Source organism: Rhagoletis zephyria, unplaced genomic scaffold, assembly GCF_001687245.7.
Source record: "Rhagoletis zephyria isolate East Lansing unplaced genomic scaffold, Rhagoletis_zephyria_1.1 Rzeph_scaffold_00214, whole genome shotgun sequence".
Classification (NCBI taxonomy): Eukaryota; Metazoa; Arthropoda; class Insecta; order Diptera; family Tephritidae; genus Rhagoletis; species Rhagoletis zephyria.
The window spans coordinates 304,319-324,344 of NW_016157298.1; the positions used below are offsets into that span (position 1 = coordinate 304,319).

The 20,026-nt window shown below is 37.6% G+C and overlaps 1 long non-coding RNA gene across 1 annotated transcript; it reads right to left on the reverse strand.

Moving 5' to 3' along the window:
• Positions 1-357: 357 nt before the first annotated feature.
• LOC108358146 (uncharacterized) lies at positions 358-18,351 on the reverse strand. The gene is made up of 3 exons (XR_001846717.1): positions 18,341-18,351; positions 8,184-8,186; positions 358-522 (listed from the first exon to the last, which is right to left on the reverse strand). It is a non-coding gene; the product is annotated as an uncharacterized LOC108358146 (long non-coding RNA).
• Positions 18,352-20,026: the final 1,675 nt, after the last annotated feature.

The window sequence follows — 20,026 nt, forward strand, 5'->3', positions numbered from 1 at the left end:
TCGCGAGTTTCGTCTTTAAATTGTAATTTTTGTTTAAATTTTACTCTAAAATTTCAAACTTTGTCTACGTATATGGATTCCAAAACCATTGTTTTTTCTCGGATACTATTTCCTCTCCAATGTGCCGTGGAGTGAAGGCAATTTTAAAATTTTGTGAAGGGAGAATATGTTCATTAGAAGAAACTACGGCAAAAAAATGTTTGCTCATTGTATGAGGGATTGTATCTGCGACATGAGAAACTCCCAATAAGAAGGCTACTATGAGAATGTTGTAAAGTAAATAAGTTCTCAAAGATGGAAGGGAAGTGGAACCCTTCGAATGCGTTGAATACCACTTGTGCTTCGGATATTTTCCCTGCCTAGGAATGTTTGTAACGAATTTTATGGAGCAAAAATCCCGAGCACAAAGTACAAAGTTATGGAAAAATATTTTACAAATGTGTGATGTTGCAACTGAATATTTATGTGCTGCGTTCACAAAAAATCGAAAAATATATGCTAAATAAAGATGCTGTTTCAGGGCTAATAAATCTAGGATCATTGAAAAAGAAAAAATTGGCAAAATTATATTTTGGCCCGTATTCGGCTGGCATAAGTATGGTCATCGTAATGTACATACATATGTATGAACTCATTTGTTGCTAGTGGTTTTGATATTCGTAGCATGGTTTTAGGCATAGGTTTAGCAATGTATTGATAAAAAAGCAAGGAAAAAATTAAAAAAATACTGAAATCGTTTAAACTGGGTCTGTTGATAGCTGATGAACATATAAGAAAATATGTATACATACATATGTATGGATGATATATAACTCTGTAAAATCCTGTAAAAATTTCAAACAGCAAAATTACTCTATGAAGTGAGAGTAAAAAGTGAGTAACAGCAAAAAGTACAGAAACAAAAAAAAGCATCGAGTAAAATCTTGCGACTTCATTCTCTACACAACTCTCCAAAAATCGCTCTCATTACAGGATTTTGGAGTACGCGATCATTTTTCCCGTAACTTACTGCAAGTTCGTGTAAAAATCTGTAAGTTCATTGAGTACTGGATCAGAGCTAATACAAGATTGCGCAAAGAGAAGACGAGAGTAAGAGGAAATGCCGAACAAATGAATTTAGCTTCCCATTTTGCAAACAAAAGATGGTATGTTATATGTATTCATAACTTTAACGTAAACCTAGCGACAGATGAAGCAGTACCACAGATTAAATTCCTAAAAGAAAAACTAAATTTAGGAATATATACAAATAGAAATGCTCAAACTAAAAGCTCAAAAACAGTAAGTTTTCAAGATATTTTAACGCCCTTGAGTCACAAGTATATACAAGTGTCATATTTTATCAATCATACCGATAATTCCATGTATTAAAAGAATGAAAATGAAAATAAAAAAATTAAGTCAGCGAAAGGAATAAAATTAAGTGAAGTTAATATTTAATTTCTAACCTAACCTTCATGTGTATGTATGTAACTGAATATCCTAATAATAGGTTTACATATAAAAAGATTATCCTCATTTTTGCTCTTATCTCCCTTATCTGTAATTAGAAAAGGAGATTAGCCATACAAAATTATAATTATAAAATAATCTCAGATTAAACCGATAACTTTTTGCTGTCCAACCTAGTTTTATCGACTACACTTGCGAAGAAGCGGATGAATGCCCAATGTAAAGGGAACAAAAAAAATTGACGCTAGCAAGGAAAAGAGGGTTTTAAAGGTACTTTTAATAAAAAAGATAAAGAAAAGTACACGGAATCTTCTTGAAACCAAACAAGTTATACCATAGCGCGATAATGGATGAATTTTTTCTTGATTCTGACCAATCATGTACTTCTTCATTTCAACGTCGTTTTAAAGCTTAATATTTCTATGGATAACGTGCTGATAAATGTCCTAAAGCAATTTTTAATTTTAAATACATATGTAGTTCAATTTTTGAAGTTGATTTGCATAGTGAAGACCAGTAAATTAGGGATTTAAAATCATGCCATCGTAGTCCTTGTTTAATTCTAAATTGGGATTTTTCAAGAACTATTTTCAAAATCTTTGTTTTTTATGACGAGATGTGTTATTTTGTGATAGTGAGCAATATTTTGTAATTTGTTTTCGAAAACTTATGATGAGATATACCCATGATTTATGGCGTTTTCTTTTCTCGAAAAAAAATGTCACCTTTTTATATGGCAAAATTAGGAGGGTGGAACATTTTAAAGAAAGAGAACGCAATATGCATGTGAAGATACTGAGAAAGGAACACGAAAGCTTGACAGCCCTTGCGCAGGGCAGAATAAATGCAACATTATTTCGAGAAAAGAAAACGCTATTAATAATTAAAGGTTTGCTCATTATTGACATTCGAGTTTTGACACTCCCTTACAAAAGCTTTGCACACACACACGAACCCGAACACAGTGCCTTGCTAAGGGAGCCGATTTTGTCAAGAGGGAGTCAGAAAACTGTTTTCTAAGCTAACCTTTTATTATTGAATCATGAGATATACCTGGCAAGGTGTCAAAAAAAAGGTTTTTTCAAAAATGTAAATTTTTGTGTGCATTCCGGTGGAATACCGATCCAGTAAAAATATTTTTTTTTTCAGTAGCAAAATAGCACCCAAACTAATCGGTCGATTTTCTGCTAACTAAAAACCTTCCGAACAAAGTGTAACGTAACTCATATAGAAAGCGTGAATAGTAACCTTTCATTAACCTTCACTTAAAAAATAAATAAAAATACTTATTTGAAAAACTACAACAACAAAAATCACTATGAGCGATCCACCTGATGGCATAGGCGGTGAACAAAAATCACCTCATCCGTGCTTTGACATAGACAATACTAAAGAACTAAACAACAAAACACCCGGCCCCAAACACCTGATTTTGACAAGAATTAACTGTGAAGAAACTCTCTCTCTAGAGTTTCTCCTTTCTTCATAAAAAAGAGTAATAGACTGCGTGTGCGGTGAAGTTGATATGGCGAGAAAACAAGAAGTGGTATCTTACTCATAAAAACAAAAACATATGCTCAAGCCATGGTACAATAATTACAGGTATTCTCTTCCCAGAAAGCGCATATTCTGATCTGCCTTAGTTAAAAAAAATCATTGTTGCCCACACTAAACGGTTTACTGCTAGGGAAAAGGGATATTTCCATACCCCATGTACCATAGATGTATACGTATTTTTTAAACAAATCTTCTTGCAGAGAACTTATTTAATTTGCAGAAGGCGGAAAAGAACATTTGCTTGTAAATAAATTTAAAATTTGTATGGCTCACTTCATTTCAAACGTTTTTTCTTTTGTTTTGAAAAATTATAAAAATTAAATTGAGCGAAAACAAAAAGCAAAGCCAAATAAAAGTAGAAGAATCAACATTGAACTGCGTCAAAATGAAAATAAGGGGAGCACGAATTTCAATGAGAAGCAAAACTCTCTGGGAAGACAATACCTGTACTTATTGTACCATGTGCTCAAGCTAACAAACTTTTTAAACTCACTTCCCTTTCGCCTACAATCAAAGAAAATATTTATCTTAACTACCCCAAAGGCGTTATACACAATAACGATCTAGAGATGTAAGCGAAGAAGAGATTCTTAGCGAATTGAAAGCACAAAATGTTACCGACGCAAAAAAAAAAATCTAAAAAAAAAAAACAAAAAGACCCATTGGTAGAGACCGGCCCATAATACTCACATTCTCCGCTCTTGATTTACCCGAAGCGATCAACGTCGGCTACCAGAAAACCTACCTAAGACCATACATACCAATACCTCTGCGCTGCAAGAATTGTCACCGTTTTGGATATCCAACAAAATATTGAAAAAGTAACAAGACTTGCCCAAATTGTGGTGCTCTCGCTCACGTCAATTAAGAGCTTAACGAAATATGTTTAAGCGAACCAGCATGCAATAACTGCATAATAACAAACAACAAAGCGACCGTTCACTCAGCATACAACAAATCTTGTCCCATTTTCGTAATGCAGAAAGAAGTGTAAGCTATTAAAAACCTTCAAAAAGTTAGAAACAAAAAAGCAACAAAAATCTACAAAGAGAGACATCCAGACAAAGCATACAACAATGCTTTGAGAACTCAAGTCACATACAGCTAAACTGAGGACAGCAGACTAACGCCCCAACAAGCCAACACCACTAACCTATCGCAAAAAGCATACAAGGAAATAACACGAGCAATGAACAAATCAAAGGCAACGACAAGCAAACAAGTCGAAGGCGGAAGCAAAAACAAAATGGACATCAAAGTTAAAATTCTTCCAAGAAACACATCTAGCCGTTTAAAAAGACAACTAAAAGCAAAATCAACAAATGTAAGCAAATTATCATCCCAAAAGCCCAACAACAATTTAAGTGATTCCGACGACACCACTCTCTCTTATGATGAGTAAAATTATACACCAATCAAATAAACTAACACTTATCAGCCAATACATACATATTAGTAAAATCAACAACGAAAATACTAGATACTAATACAAGTACAAGACTGATAGTTTTTCCAATTCCTACTAGACATCAATATCAAATTTATTAAAAACTAGCAGACCCGGCGAACTCCGTCCCGCCTAAAATTAGATTTTTATCTTAAACATTTTGGTCCAACAGTTTCTCCAACAATCCACATGGCACATTCATCGGCTAAGACTATCATTTGCTGGTCGTTTGCCGCCTTAAATAGCCGCACGAACGGGTTATGTCCATGAGAAGTTCCCTGGTGGCAACAATGATCCGGATTTATATTGAATGTGCCCTAGAAACTTTATCTTGTTCAACAGAAATACAATACACATACATAAACTGAGATAAAATACCTTAAAAGCCAGTTTCGCGAAAGCAATTTAAAAGAAAAATGATTTTTTTCTGTCAGGTTCTATATTAAAAAAAATATACTATTTCCATTAAATTGCTTTCATGAAACTGGCTTTTACGGTATTTCGACAGGTGGTGATTTGAGATTTACCACTGCACAACTCAACCCTGGTTTCTTTGAATGAAGCTTTAACGCATAATAATATTGGCAAATCACATCCATTGGGCCAATCGTAACACACGAGAGTTCGATATACTCAATGGTGCAACAGGTCGATTTAGTCTGACATTTACGGCACCTTTTCTCACTTGTCGATTTTTAGTAATAACTTGACCTCAGCACCACCTGGCAGCTGTTTTTTGCAATTGGACTGCCTTTACCGATTCCAATTCATGTCTTGAATATTCGCCAAATCGGATCATAAAAAAGATTTTTAGTTATAACTCAACTTCAGCGCCAACTGGAGGATTAAATTGTGAAACTAATCTATCCAGAGACCCACTCAAACACACACACAAAACTTTGTTAAAATCCCTCCAGCCATTTAGGATTTCACTCCCAAATATACCTACAGAAGAATTATATACATATTCAAAGATAAGTAAAAGTCAGTACGCTTGTACTTTTCCACGCCCTCTTTTTAAAGAGCCCATTTTTCTCAATGAGTATGGGATTAATTTCATATATCTCCATACGAAGTGTTCCAATACTGTACCATGAACTCTTCCAGAGATATGCAGTATGAAATTAGGATTGTATGGTAGGTGCAACACTCTCTTTTCCAATATCTCCATATTTTCTCCATGACTATGCGATTAATTTAATATATCACCACACCAAGTTCCAGTACTCTACCAAGAACAATTCTAGAGATAAGCAATAGGTTAGGTTAGGTTGAAGTGGCTGCCAACATAGGAGAGAGGCACACTTAGACCCAGTGGGCCCGTTGTGATACCAATTGAGAGCTCGAATTCGAACCCGTCCGTTCGCCTAGAAGTGGAACCAGTTGGTTAGGTTAAGAAAGCGCGAGAATTCGTAAATTCCTGCTTCACTTAGATCCGCAAGACAATCAAAACGGTGGTGGTGAAATGAGCGTCTTCTCGCCCACATGAGGGCGGGGCAATGACAGAGATAGCGTTCCACACTCTCGATTTCGTCCTCGTCGCGGCAACCACGGCAGAAATCATTAGCCGGCAAACCCATTCTGCTAGCATGCCTTCCCATTAAGCAGTGGCACGTAATTATACCGGTCACCAGCCTTCTAGCCGAATGAGTGCGTCGGATCTTTTCTTGTCGTAGTTGGGCCAGATTTGTCGAGTCGTCCCACACGTGGGTTCTTCCGACCATCTTTTGTTTGCCCTCTCCACGTAGTATGTCCAGAGCCGTGTCTTACAGGTAGATAGGAGTATGCCCGCTGCATGAGAGGAGTTGACGCCCGACAGGGTGGTACCCTTCCGCGCAAGCGTGTCCGCCGCACAGTTACCCTGAAAGTCCCTGTGGCCCGGCACTCACTCGATGTGAGTAGTCGATTTTGAAGCTAGATCATTAAGGACTTTCCTACATTCTAAAGCAGTTGTAGATGGTGTCTTGCAGCAATCCAGTGACTTAATAGCTGCTTGGCTATCGGAGTATATGGTTACTGAAGGTAGATTAAGAGAAGAATCGATGAGCCAGAGTGCAGCCTCCTTTATGGCCGCGAGTTCCGCTTGGAAGACACTGCAGTGGTCTGGTAGCCTAAAGCTGAGATCTAGTGAGAGGTCCTTTGAGTGTATCCCACTCCCTACTCTCAGATTTAGTTTAGAGCCATCCGTGTATATGGCTGTTGCGTTACTTTGGGGGCCCCAGACCGAGTCTTCCTCCCAGTCCTTCCTTGAAGGGATACGTGTGGAGAACTTATTCTCGAGCACCATCGGTGGTGTTGTATAATCTGGGGACCTGAATGTGTCGGGGTAGTTGGTCAGGATGTTGGGATGACCGAATCTAGTGTCTTTCCATTTTGACACGCATTTAATCTTACTGCATTGTAGCTCGCCTGTAGCTTCCCAAAAAGGTCTACGGGCAGAAAGTTTAGAAGTGTTTGGTGGGTGTGGATGGCAGTGCACCTTTGATTAGCATGCATTCCGCCCTTTGAACCTTGGTAAGCTTAGAATTTGTGAGCGATTTACCCAATGATGTCCACCAGACTGATTCGCCGTAGAATAATATAGGACGTACCACTACTGTGTAAATCCAGTGAACTATGTGTGGTTTGAGACCCCATTTCTTGGCTATAGCCGTTTTGCAGGAGTAGAGGGCGGTAATGGCCTTTTTGGCCTGCTCTTCTACGTTGCGTTGCCAGGTAAGTTTCCTGTCTAAGATGACGCCCAAGTATTTCACTTCATCAGAGAGCGACAGCTCTACGCCATTTAAGGTAGGAAGTTGAAACGGGGGAATTTTTGTTTTCCGTGTGAAGAGAACCGTGGCCGTTTTAGCCGGGTTGGCGTTCAGTCCGCATTCTCTAGACCAGGTTTCCACGATATTCAAGGCGTTCTGCAACAGTTCTCCTAGGATTTGTGGGTGTTTACCTGTTGCAGTTAGGGCAAGATCATCGGCATACGCATTGGCGTTGCAGCCCGAGCCCTGTAAGCGCATGAGTAGGGTGTTTACCGTAAGATTCCAGAGGAGCGGTGAGAGTACACCTCCTTGAGGAGTGCCCCTTGTCGCATATCTTGTAATGTGAGCAACACCCATCGCCGAATAGATAGTTCTCCGATTAAGGAGAAGACTGATAAAGTCTACCAGTGATCGATCAAGTCCGATCTGGAGCATAGATGATGTGATCGCCTCTGGGAGCACATTATTAAAGGCCCCTTCCATGTCTAGAAAGATACCTAAAGTTAGCTGCTTGTATGCCAAGGATTTTTCAATATTGTAAACTATTTTGTGGATAGCGGTTTCCACAGATTTGCCTTTCGAGTAGGCGTGTTGGCAGTCAGATATATCCTTAGGATCCATCTTTTGCCGAATGAATGTGTCCAGTATCCTTTCCAGGATCTTTAGGAAGAAAGGAGAAAGGCTGATTGGTCGAAAATCGTTGGGCTTCACATGAGAGGCTCTGCCTCCCCTCGGTATGAAGACGACCTTCGCCAATGTCCATGCTTTTGGTATATTTCCCAGGTTGAGACAAGCCCTATAGATTACCGTTAGGTTGGGGCATAATATGTCAGATGCTTCTTGCAGCTCCGCTGGGAAAATTCCATCCAGCACAGGGGATTTGAAGGGTTTAAAAGACTTTATGGCCCTGTCCACATTCCTGTGGGTTATGATGGCTTCCCCCGCCGGAAATGGTCCTACCGTAGGGGACGCGTTACAGGCTTTGGTAATATGGTCCACTGCTTCTTAAATTTTTTCCGATGAATCTAGTCCACCGAGAGAAGCATACTGGAAGTCTACAGATTCCACTTCATCAGATGTTATCGGTAAGCGGGACTTACCGTGAGAAGCGCTTCTAAAAAGGAGGTCCGAGAGTATATTCCTGAACTTGTTCCAGTCGATTCGTCTCCTGTTTCTGTAAGCGACTGAAGATGATGGTTCGAAAGAGATCTTGAAATTTATGTATCTATGGTCGGAGAAGGAGTGGTCATTTGAGACATGCCAATCACTGATATTTTCTAGAAAGCTATCCGACACAAGGGAGATGTCTAGTACCTCCCTTCTGTTAGAGGCTACAAATGTTGGCCTACATCCGATATTACAAATTGCTAGGCTATTTGAGAAAATAAAATGGATAAGAGACTCACCCCATTTGTTAATGTCCGTGGATCCCCACAGCGAATTATGAGCATTCGCATCGGTACCTATAACGATGGGAAACTTCCTCTTGTTGGCCTCTTTCACAACTTCCCGCAACCGAGTCGGGGGATAAGTGGCGTGGTCGTGTGCCATGTACTATGAGACCAGCCAGAGTGGTTTGGATCGTACTTCCACGCTTACGCTCACCGTGTCCTCGTCACTGAACTGTGTGAGTAGAAGATAAGAAAAGTGTTTCTTTATTAAAATGCATGATCTAATCTTACCTGCCTCAGGGGCTGACAGGACATGATACGCATGAGAATTAAGTCCGCAAATCTTCTGGTGTACCACCCAAGGTTCCTGGACAAATATAAGCTCCTCTCCTCTTTCGTCTAGGTGCAGAGCAGCCGATGCTGCCTTCGAATGGTGGAGGTTATTCTGTAGGACCTTCACCACTGTCAGACATGCGTATAGTCTCGTCGTCCATTTTGTCCTGGCTGTCGTCCTTGAGTGCTATTACTGTTACGTCAGCATCCTCATCGTCCGAAGGCAGGAGTTGGTCCTCCGAGATCTCGATCCATCGACTGAAGACAGATCCTAAAAGGCCAGTCACGGAACTAGCGTCGCTGTACGTGCCTAAATATAACTCCTGGGTCTGGGTCTGGGTCTGAGTCTCCACTTGTCCGTCCAGGTTACCCTTGGACAGAGCTAACATACAGAGATATGCAATAAGAAAAATTCTTCTTGTATGGGAGGTGCTACGCCCGTATAAAGTCCCAGTACTCTACCATGAGCACTTCCAGAGATACTTATTATGAAAAATTCGGTTTGTATGGGAGGTGCCACGCCCCCTTTTCAAATAGTCCGAATTTTTCGTCGTAAGCNGATGGGAAACTTCCTCTTGTTGGCCTCTTTCACAACTTCCCGCAACCGAGTCGGGGGATAAGTGGCGTGGTCGTGTGCCATGTACTATGAGACCAGCCAGAGTGGTTTGGATCGTACTTCCACGCTTACGCTCACCGTGTCCTCGTCACTGAACTGTGTGAGTAGAAGATAAGAAAAGTGTTTCTTTATTAAAATGCATGATCTAATCTTACCTGCCTCAGGGGCTGACAGGACATGATACGCATGAGAATTAAGTCCGCAAATCTTCTGGTGTACCACCCAAGGTTCCTGGACAAATATAAGCTCCTCTCCTCTTTCGTCTAGGTGCAGAGCAGCCGATGCTGCCTTCGAATGGTGGAGGTTATTCTGTAGGACCTTCACCACTGTCAGACATGCGTATAGTCTCGTCGTCCATTTTGTCCTGGCTGTCGTCCTTGAGTGCTATTACTGTTACGTCAGCATCCTCATCGTCCGAAGGCAGGAGTTGGTCCTCCGAGATCTCGATCCATCGACTGAAGACAGATCCTAAAAGGCCAGTCACGGAACTAGCGTCGCTGTACGTGCCTAAATATAACTCCTGGGTCTGGGTCTGGGTCTGAGTCTCCACTTGTCCGTCCAGGTTACCCTTGGACAGAGCTAACATACAGAGATATGCAATAAGAAAAATTCTTCTTGTATGGGAGGTGCTACGCCCGTATAAAGTCCCAGTACTCTACCATGAGCACTTCCAGAGATACTTATTATGAAAAATTCGGTTTGTATGGGAGGTGCCACGCCCCCTTTTCAAATAGTCCGAATTTTTCGTCGTAAGCATGCGACTGATTTCATATATCTCCATACCAAGTTCCAGTACTCTACCATGAACATTTCCAGACATATACAGTATCAAAATTTAGGTTTGTATAGGAGGTGGTACGCCCCTTTTCCAATAACTCCAGTTTTTCTCCAAGAGTATGTGATTGCTTTCTATATTTCCGTACCAAGTTCCAAAATTTTACCATGAACGCTTCCAGAAATATGCTGTATAAAATATTCGGGTTGTATGGGAGCTACCACGCCCCCTTTTCCAATAGCCCCAATTTTTCTGCAAGAGTATGCGATTGATTTTATGTATCCCCATACCAAGTTTCAGTACTCTACCATGAACATTTCTAGAAATATGCAATATGAAAAATTCGATTTGTATGGGAAGTGCCACGCGCTCTTTTCAAATACCTCCAATTTGTATCCAAGAGTATGGGATTTATTTCGTATATCTCTATTCCGTTCCAATACTCTACCATAAATATTTCCAGAGATATAAAATATGAAAAATTCGACTTGAAGTGAGGTGCCGCGCCCGCTTTTCCAATAGGTCCAATTTTTCTCCAAGATTCCAAGATCGATTTCATATGCGCCAATACCAAGTTCCATTACTCTACCATGAACACTTCCAGAGATATGCAGTATGAATATTCGGTTTGTATGGGGGGTGCCACGCCCCCTTTTCCGATAGCTCCAATTTTTTTTCCAAGAGTATGCGATGGATTTCGTACCATGCCAAGTTCCAGCACTCTACATCGAACATTTCCAGAGATATGGAGTATGAAAAATTCGGTTCGCATGGGAGGTTCCACGCCCCTTTTATATATCGAAACTGTTTTTAGCCAATAACTATCCTTTGAACGTCTGCAGCAGGTCTCCGAAATTTCAAAAAAAATCGGTTCAGCCGTTCAGGAGCTTTGCGATATACATAGATGGATAAGAGTTGCTGCTTTTAATATTGCGCTCACTTACGTACAAAAAACATAGCAACAGGGTTTTATGCGTAATTATATACATACATATGTACATAAATATGCATATACAAATGTAAGTGCTAACAGCAATGTTAGTTGCTCCTTGTGTTAACATAAACGACTCTACAGACATAGTTGCCTACATTATTTCTCCATAAACTGTACGTTAACATTAGCACATGTATACATTACCCTTGCTTTGCGCTGTATTCCTTACGAATTAACAGCAGATGGCGCTCGCAGCGCTGTTATGTGGGCATGTATGTTTGATTCATAGAATTTTTAAAGTCCTGCATTTCCATTTTTAGGGAAGTATTTTAACCGTTTTTTTGCCTAAGACAATGAGAAGCCCATCCAGAACCTATAACCAAAATTTCAAAAAAATCGGTACAGCCGATCTCGAGCTTTGCGAACTTAAAAAAACGGCTTTCAAAATAGATATCAAAGGTTACAAAAATAATTATAACGAACTAGAAACTCTGTTAAAAAACAAAAACCGCAGATAATAACCTTACAAGAAACCCATATGAAAAACGACCAAATAGTACCCATTCCCATTAATTACACTATTCACACATCTACAAACCCACAAAACTCATTTGGGGGCACAGCCATACTTATTAGGCTGGGTCGATTTTGTATGGGGGAAAATAAAAGGCATTTGGCCGTATTGTAATAGTAATATTATGATGTCTTAGGTCTTAGCCAATTGTTATTGGCCACGAAAGATTTATTTAAAACTTGAGCCCGCGCAATTGAATCAAAGTGTACGAATTTTGAAAATTAAAGTTTGGCTGGTAATATCTATGGAATGCGTTAATTTTTATAAACAGGACGATATATTAAATTAAGGGTTATTAAATTTAGTACCTCACGTTCATTTATCATTTTTCAATAAGTCTTAAAGTTTTTAGGATATAAAGATAAAACTTACGAAAACTATAATTATCCCTTATGAATTTTCAATTGTTCATAACTTAAGCAACCAAATGAACAATACAAAAAGGTGAGACGAGATTTTTTTGCAAACGTTTCAATGTTTTCGGATGTTTATATAATATTAAAAGGACCATGGACTTGATCACGCCGAGTTGGCCAGTTTTCAAGATCCTGGTGAATGAAATCAAACATGTATTGTCAAAGATTATGATTCGTTTCATATGTTAATACCAGTTTCAAGCATATAAGTATTAAATATACATTAACATAATACAATTAGGGTGAGAAACGCCCATTTTAAGTCCATTTATGCAGTCTTGAAAATTGGTGCGGAATGGTTTCATTAGTCACCGAAGAAGCACATTTTTCGCGGTTTCTAAATTTGCCGTTATATGAAAGTAGGAGACGTGCAATAAGTATTTAGATATACATAGATATTTTAGTTAATTGCATTATGTTAAAAAGGATTTAACGTATCCTGGGAAATACTTTTGAGGACTCTCCAATTGGACGATAGTGCTTTGCATTCAGCTTGACCGAAAAAAGTCACTCCCTGGCACACTTTTATGTAACCCGACTCTTTTATCTAAAAGTTTTTTTATACAATTGAAGATACATAAAAAAAACTGGAGATTCACTTAAGGTTTTCGATATAACTTTGGTAAATGTTACTCGATCGGTACGTAGTAATTACAAAATTGAAGGCGAGACTTACTGTTACTGATTTATGATAATAATAGGATGAAAATCGTTCAGATTATAAACAAATTATAACAATTAAAAAAAACTAAACTAAATTTTTCCACGATGATGCAAAATAATGGCTTATCTATTAGAGCTACTGAAATTGTTCCTAAATTTGCAAAAATTCTAAAACTATAGCTAATATCAAAAAAAGATTAGAATATTTGGAACCAACAACCTAAATGCACGCCAGCAATATTAATGCTGTTCTTTACATCTTTTGACTATAGGCCAGTGCAATTATCAAGAGAACAATTAAAAATTTATTGAATAAAGATAACTTTGAGATTAACGATAAGCTAAAGAGCTGCGAGAAATGTTATTTGACTTTATCTTTTGCGTTAACAGATTCATTATCTAATAATATGCACTAAACCNATCTTTTGACTATAGGCCAGTGCAATTATCAAGAGAACAATTAAAAATTTATTGAATAAAGATAACTTTGAGATTAACGATAAGCTAAAGAGCTGCGAGAAATGTTATTTGACTTTATCTTTTGCGTTAACAGATTCATTATCTAATAATATGCACTAAACCTTTTGGCTGAACCCAGAATTTTTAACAAGAATTGGTCTTATTCGACTAGTGTGCTGTGGGTCACTTGGCGGCCGATGCGCGGGCTCTTAAAATTAAAATAAACTACTAATATTTTGCAGGCTTGTTGTTGACTTCATGATACAATATATTTTCATTATTACCAAGGGATTTGAGTAAAATTAGATTTTCGACCCGCCCTAATACTTATCCACAATTCAGTACAACACATGACAACGAACTTTCACACACACAACTTTGACATAGTAAACATTATTATCTCATCAAAACAAAAATTCTTGCTAAGCTCTACATACCACCTAGTAAATCATTTAATCTTAAAAATCTTCACGATATTTTCGATCACTCACAACTACCGCACTTGATCACAGGCGACTTTAACAGCTGGCATTCCAGTTGGGGCTCTAACTACAACAATTCTAGAGGTAATAAAATAAATAAATTCGGCACTCAATCGAGCTTCACTCTCCTTAATTATGGTTCCCCTACATATTTCACTACCCATAACACTTATACTCACATAGACATTTCACTTGCGTCCCCTATTTTAGCAATAGAAGCCAACTGGGAGATAGAGTCTGACTTATTCGGTAGCGACTATTTCCCTATCATTATATGCCTCTTCCCGAATGTCACAATCAGCCACCAAAATAGTAAACCAAAATTCAATCTACATAAAGCTAACCATGATACAAAAAAGAAGGTAGTTTCATTACTACTATTTTTTTATTATAAAGCAGATTTTTGACATTTCTCCAGATGTAAACATTAAGCATAGCTTTGCCACATTGAAATTTTTTGAAAGGGTGATTTTCTTATTAATATTTGAGATTTAATAAAAGAGTAAAATTTACATAAAAAAATAGCAAGTTGATGTGATCGATAATCAAATTTGAACGTTTTTCTCAAGCGTTTAAATGATCCTTTGAATAAGATCGATGTGCAGAGATAAAGAAATAAAATAAAATCCAGTTTTGAAACATTTATTTATTAAAAAGCATTTTTTTCATGTTATTTTAAACAAAATAAATATATTTACATAACAAAACTCTTTTTAATAGTCCGAAAAGATGTATTGTTCGATACTTCGTCATTAAAGTATAGTCCGAAACCAGGCTTCGTAGAAGGTTGAATGGTCTTATTTCCCTCACAATTAAAGGAGCCAAAATTCAGAATTCTCCCGAAGTGAAGTATCTAGAAGTAATTCTGTATACAAAACTATCGTGGAAATCTAACGTGGAACACAAAACCTCTAAGGAATCGGCAGCATTTTGGCAATGTAAACAGGTTTTTAGCTATGCGTCAGTGGTATGGCGGAGCAGATTCTCAGTTAAGAGCGTGGGAAGTCTGCTTGCAAAACTTCAAAGAAACTATTGCAGTGTGCTGTACGGAAGCTTTCTCGATTACACGTGGCGCTGCTCTAGATGCACTGCTGTACTTACCGTCTTAAAGGCCACTTGCAGACTAGAAAGAAACGGATGCCGGTATAACACTGAGTGGGGCGAGGCGGAAATTGGTAGCGGCAGAGATCTGAGCACTTGTCACAGGATAGTACGCCACCACTGCCTTTGGTTTAGAAATTCTATAATGTGGCTGAATTCTGGTTTAATACCAGCAATGCCCCCGGACTCACACATAATCGAATCTTCACTGATGGCTCCAAAACTGACTCTAGATCAGGATCTGAGGTCTCCATCGGAGTTAATGGGGATAAGATTAACTTTTCTCTTGGGAAGTATGCTTCGGCCTTCCAGGCTGAGATATTTACAATCCTCAAGGCCATGGACTACGTGGTGAAAAATAGGTGGAGGGGAAGGAGTTTTCATGTCTGCGGTGACAGACAAGCTGCACTTAAGGCATTGGGCTGCCTTCTAACTACTTACTTCCAAACTCTGGGTGCCAGTTCAATCGACCTATCGTCCATAACTATATTATCTTTCATATCATCAGGCGCCGAAATTAAAGCCTTACCTGGACTAACGTTTGCAAAGCACATCCAAATCCTTTTCGGTGATTGGCTTTAGAACAAGCGAATTTAATAACAACTAATTTTTGCGGTGGTTGGTTGGTTATTTTTCAAAAATGGCGATGTATGAATTTCAATTTTCGTTATTGCTCAGATCGAAGACAAATTTCCTTTTAATTTTGTAAATAATTTTTTCACAATATATAAATGATTATTGATTATTGATTACTGTTTAATTGTCAGGTAGCTAATATGGCGTCCGAAAAGTGACAATGATACTACCTTCTTTTTTGTATCATGAAGCTAACTGGGAAAATTTCAGTTCACTATCTAGTTACTTATGCACAAAGAGAAAAATAAGAAAATCAACAAAGAAACTGCAAATATTAAAAAAATAATAATCCAAAGCGCGAAGGAATCTATCCCCCAATCTAGAGCTAAAAAACGAAATATAGTCTCCTGGTGGAACAAAAAGCTAGATGATTTAAAAAAAGAAAGAAATCGACTTCGAAACATCTTAAATAGAAAAAATATTAAAAAATATTGATAAATTCAAACAAGTATGAAAGTCTAAGTTCGGGCGGAGCCGAACATTAAATACCCGGCGTAAGTATTAAATAGCTAGCTTAGAAAGAAAAGTTGCTAAGTCCCATTTTAAAAATTTTACACCAGAGGAAAAAATCTTCCTATAACGATTTTCTTTAACTATTTCGCAAGACTTTGAATCAAACATTTTGCGCGTTTAAAGCAAAGCAAAACTCCATAAGAATCAGAAGGTTTCGATATTTGTTAAAAGATGTCGTATTATTTTGGCCTTATCGGATTTGCGGTGCTTCTTTTGGACTTAGCAAGTTTTCCTTTTATTGCTTATGAAGAGGAAAAAATAAAACAAGTACCTTTATAATTTTCGAAACGATGCGTATTCAATTTCTCTAGCCTCCTATATGAAAATATGAGTTTTCATTAAAAGTGGACTTAGCAACTTTTCACTCTAAGCTAGCGAAATATATGTTTTTTCGCTTTTTCGAAACCTACCACTAGATGGTAAGCCGGGGTGTATCAATTTAGAGTAAATTAGCGTCCTTAAATTTCGAAATATTGCAGTTTCAAGCATTTCTGAAAAGCGGCCGTAATTTTAGTCCGATTTCAATACCTTTCAACGTTTTGCTTTTATGTGGCAAGCACAATAAAAATACCGAGTTTGGTACAAATTGGTAGAACGGTTACCGATATACATATATGTGATCATAAGTGGGCGGTGCTACGACCATTTTCCAAAATTTTAACATAAACGTATTTCTCGGTAAAGAATTATTGCAAGCATCAATTTTGAATAAATTATATTCAATATTTACTGATTTATCGAAGATTTCGTATTTCTCCAAATAACCGTTATATGGGATGTGGGCGTGTTTATTGTCCGATTTTAAAAATTTTCGGCCATTTGGTATGCTGTACCAAGGCCAACAACGTTTGGAAGAAATTGGCTCAGATGTTACCAGATATACACATGTAACCATAAGTGGGCATGGCTACGCCCATTTTCCAAAAATTCATAACATTCTTATTTTTCGTCTAAAATTTATTGTAAATATCAATTTTGAGTGAATAATCTTCAGTAGTTACTAAAATATCGCAGTTTTCGTATCTCTGAAAATTACCGTTATATGGGCGTGGTTACAGTCCGATTTCGCCCATTTTCAATACCAACCTACCTTGGATTAATGGAAACCTAAATACGAAATTTCGTTGAGATATCTCAATTTTTGCTCGAGTTATCGTGTACACGGACGGACATACAGACATGGCTTAATCGACTTCTCTATTCATTCTGAGCATTTATGTATACATTTGTCTATATCTATCTCGATTCGTCACAAACAACCGTTATGTGAACAAAATTAATATACCCTTGTGCACAAGTGCGCTCGGGTATAAAAATCGAACGCATTATTCAAACGCGAAAAAAAAATATCAAAATCATCCTCAATGCATAATTTCACCTCAAGCATTAACCCTTTTACACCACCAGAAAAGGTCTGGTCAACAATCGGATATTCTGCGGACTTAAACCCTATAACCCAATCCATGCAATTAGTCTATCCCAATCCAACCAAAACTATATCACAGACAAATCGACAATAGCTAACAAATTTGCAGAATTTTGGTCAAAGGAAGCACAGGACTTATCATTCTCATCAACATTTCTTCACCACAAACAAAACTCCTTATCTAGAAGCAATCCCTCTAATCCGATCAAATCAGCTCTGTATATCGATAAACAAATTAATCTAATAGAACTAAATATGGCATTAAACTTACTGAAAGGTAAAACCCCGGGAATAGATAGAATTTCCTACCCAAGATTAAACACCTACCAGCTACAGTAAAAAACCGACTGATTAATCTAAACAACGAAATATTCGCAGGATTTATTCCCCAAATATATAAAAATTGTCTTATCATCCCCATACCAAAACCAAACTCCGACAAAACAATTCTAGCTTCCTACCGTCCAATCTCACTTTACCCTTGCTGCTCCAAAGTGCTAGACAAAATCACTGCAAATAGGCTTTGGTGGTTTGTCTCCAGTAACAAACTTCTTAACAGCCATCAAATGGAATTCAAAAAAGGGAGTTTTTAGTTTAACGCATGAAATATTGGACCTAGTATCTACAATTACATAAAAAACTACATGACAAATAGAAACATCAAAGTCAAAATAGAATCACAATTTTCTCAGAACCTTACTCTCCAAAACGGCATTGCCCAAGGCTCCCCCCTTTCCGTCATTCTTTTCCTAATAGCCTACAGCAAACTAAGTAACCCTTTATCCCTCCACAAAGAAATTGACTTCCTCGGATACGCTGATGATTTTCTACAAGAACAAGATACCAATTTGAATTTTAACCACATTACAACATTATTTGTAGACCAATATATTTGTGTTCGTATGAAATAGTAGCTTATGTCGGGACGCTGGCTTTAGTAAAATGTACCATTTCCTATATTCTTTAAACCACAAGGAATTTTTTTATGAAACTTTATACGAATATTGACATTACCGTCTTTTACGTTTATTTTCCAAGAGTTCTTCAACGACTCGGTGCCAGTGAGTCTTTCGCAATCGTATGCTGCGAATGGTTCATTATACTAAAGCCACTCTTCCGACATAAGCTACTATTCTATACGAACACAGATATGTATACTTCCTAATAGGCTTGTAAAATGCCCAATACCCAAATCCCTCGCATGAGTTATTATCGGTAAAAAATTGGGTACGCTCAAATCTGGCATCGCTGCAGCAAGTACAGCGCCAGTGAAACAGTGTTGATATTTTAAGTACAATTGTACTTTTTTCAGTACAATTAATTTTAAAATGTACAAAAGTACAATTGCCGATTTTAAGTACAATTTCACCATCAAAAATACTTTTTGTACCAAACGCTCAAATCTCTTCTAGCACTTTGATTCTTAATCCGTTTATATTTTAGTAAATGGATATACCTATATTTCATATTTGCTACAAAACGAAATTATGAATTGTAATTTTGAATGTAAACGTGATTGTGAACAGTAATATTAGTGATGTGCGTTATGGTGATTGCGATTTCTTATCACTGGCGGGTGAAATATCCCTCATCGCTATTTATTTAGAAAAAATCTTTGGAAATGCAATTTACCTAATGGCAATCCTGCAGAAATAGAAGTAATTGAGCAATTCGGGGGTTGAAGATAAAAAAATGTATGTAAATTCCATGCGTTGAAATTATAAATTTCCCTTGAGGATTTCCATTTTATCGATAGTGATCTTATTTTATGTTCATTAATATGAACTGACCTATATAGTGTATTAATGTTTTATCATCATTGTCTTTATCTTTGACAAAATTACACGGTCACCCGGTATTTATTTTATTTTTTCTAAATAATTTTAATTATTTTTTTTTTTATAAAATTGTAGCTCATCATCAAACAAAAACCTTGCAAATAAATCGAAACTTGAAAGAATGAAAAAAATCAACAAAGTTTCATCAAATTTTCACAGTTTTTGTTCAGAATTTGTAGACATGTTTTGTGTTAACAATTTTGTAGCCCATTCATTCTAGTATAATAACGTGCAAGTTTGAAGTGTCTAGAAAATACCATTGATTTTTTGAATTTTTCTGTTTGCGGTGTTGCGCTTTTCTTCCATATAACGAACGTTCGCATATTATGTTATATGGATGAATGCGCGAGTAGCGTTGTTGTTTTTTATTCCGNTAAGCACATACGATTAAATGTAAAAAAAAAATATTTTTAATTGCGGATCCGAAAGAAATATTTATTAGTTGCATTGAGTTACGCAAAAATAGTGCCGAAAATCAATAGATTGTGCTGAAGGTGCCGGCTGCTTCCCAAAGGGCCGAAAATGGCACAATGCACACTTATTTTCCATCACTGTCACACATACAATCTCACTATTCTGTTGGCTTCGTTTTCCCCTTCCGATAACTTTTTGCTTCCGCGCTTGCCCAGCACCGCTGTGCAAAGCTTTACACGCGCAGTCGCC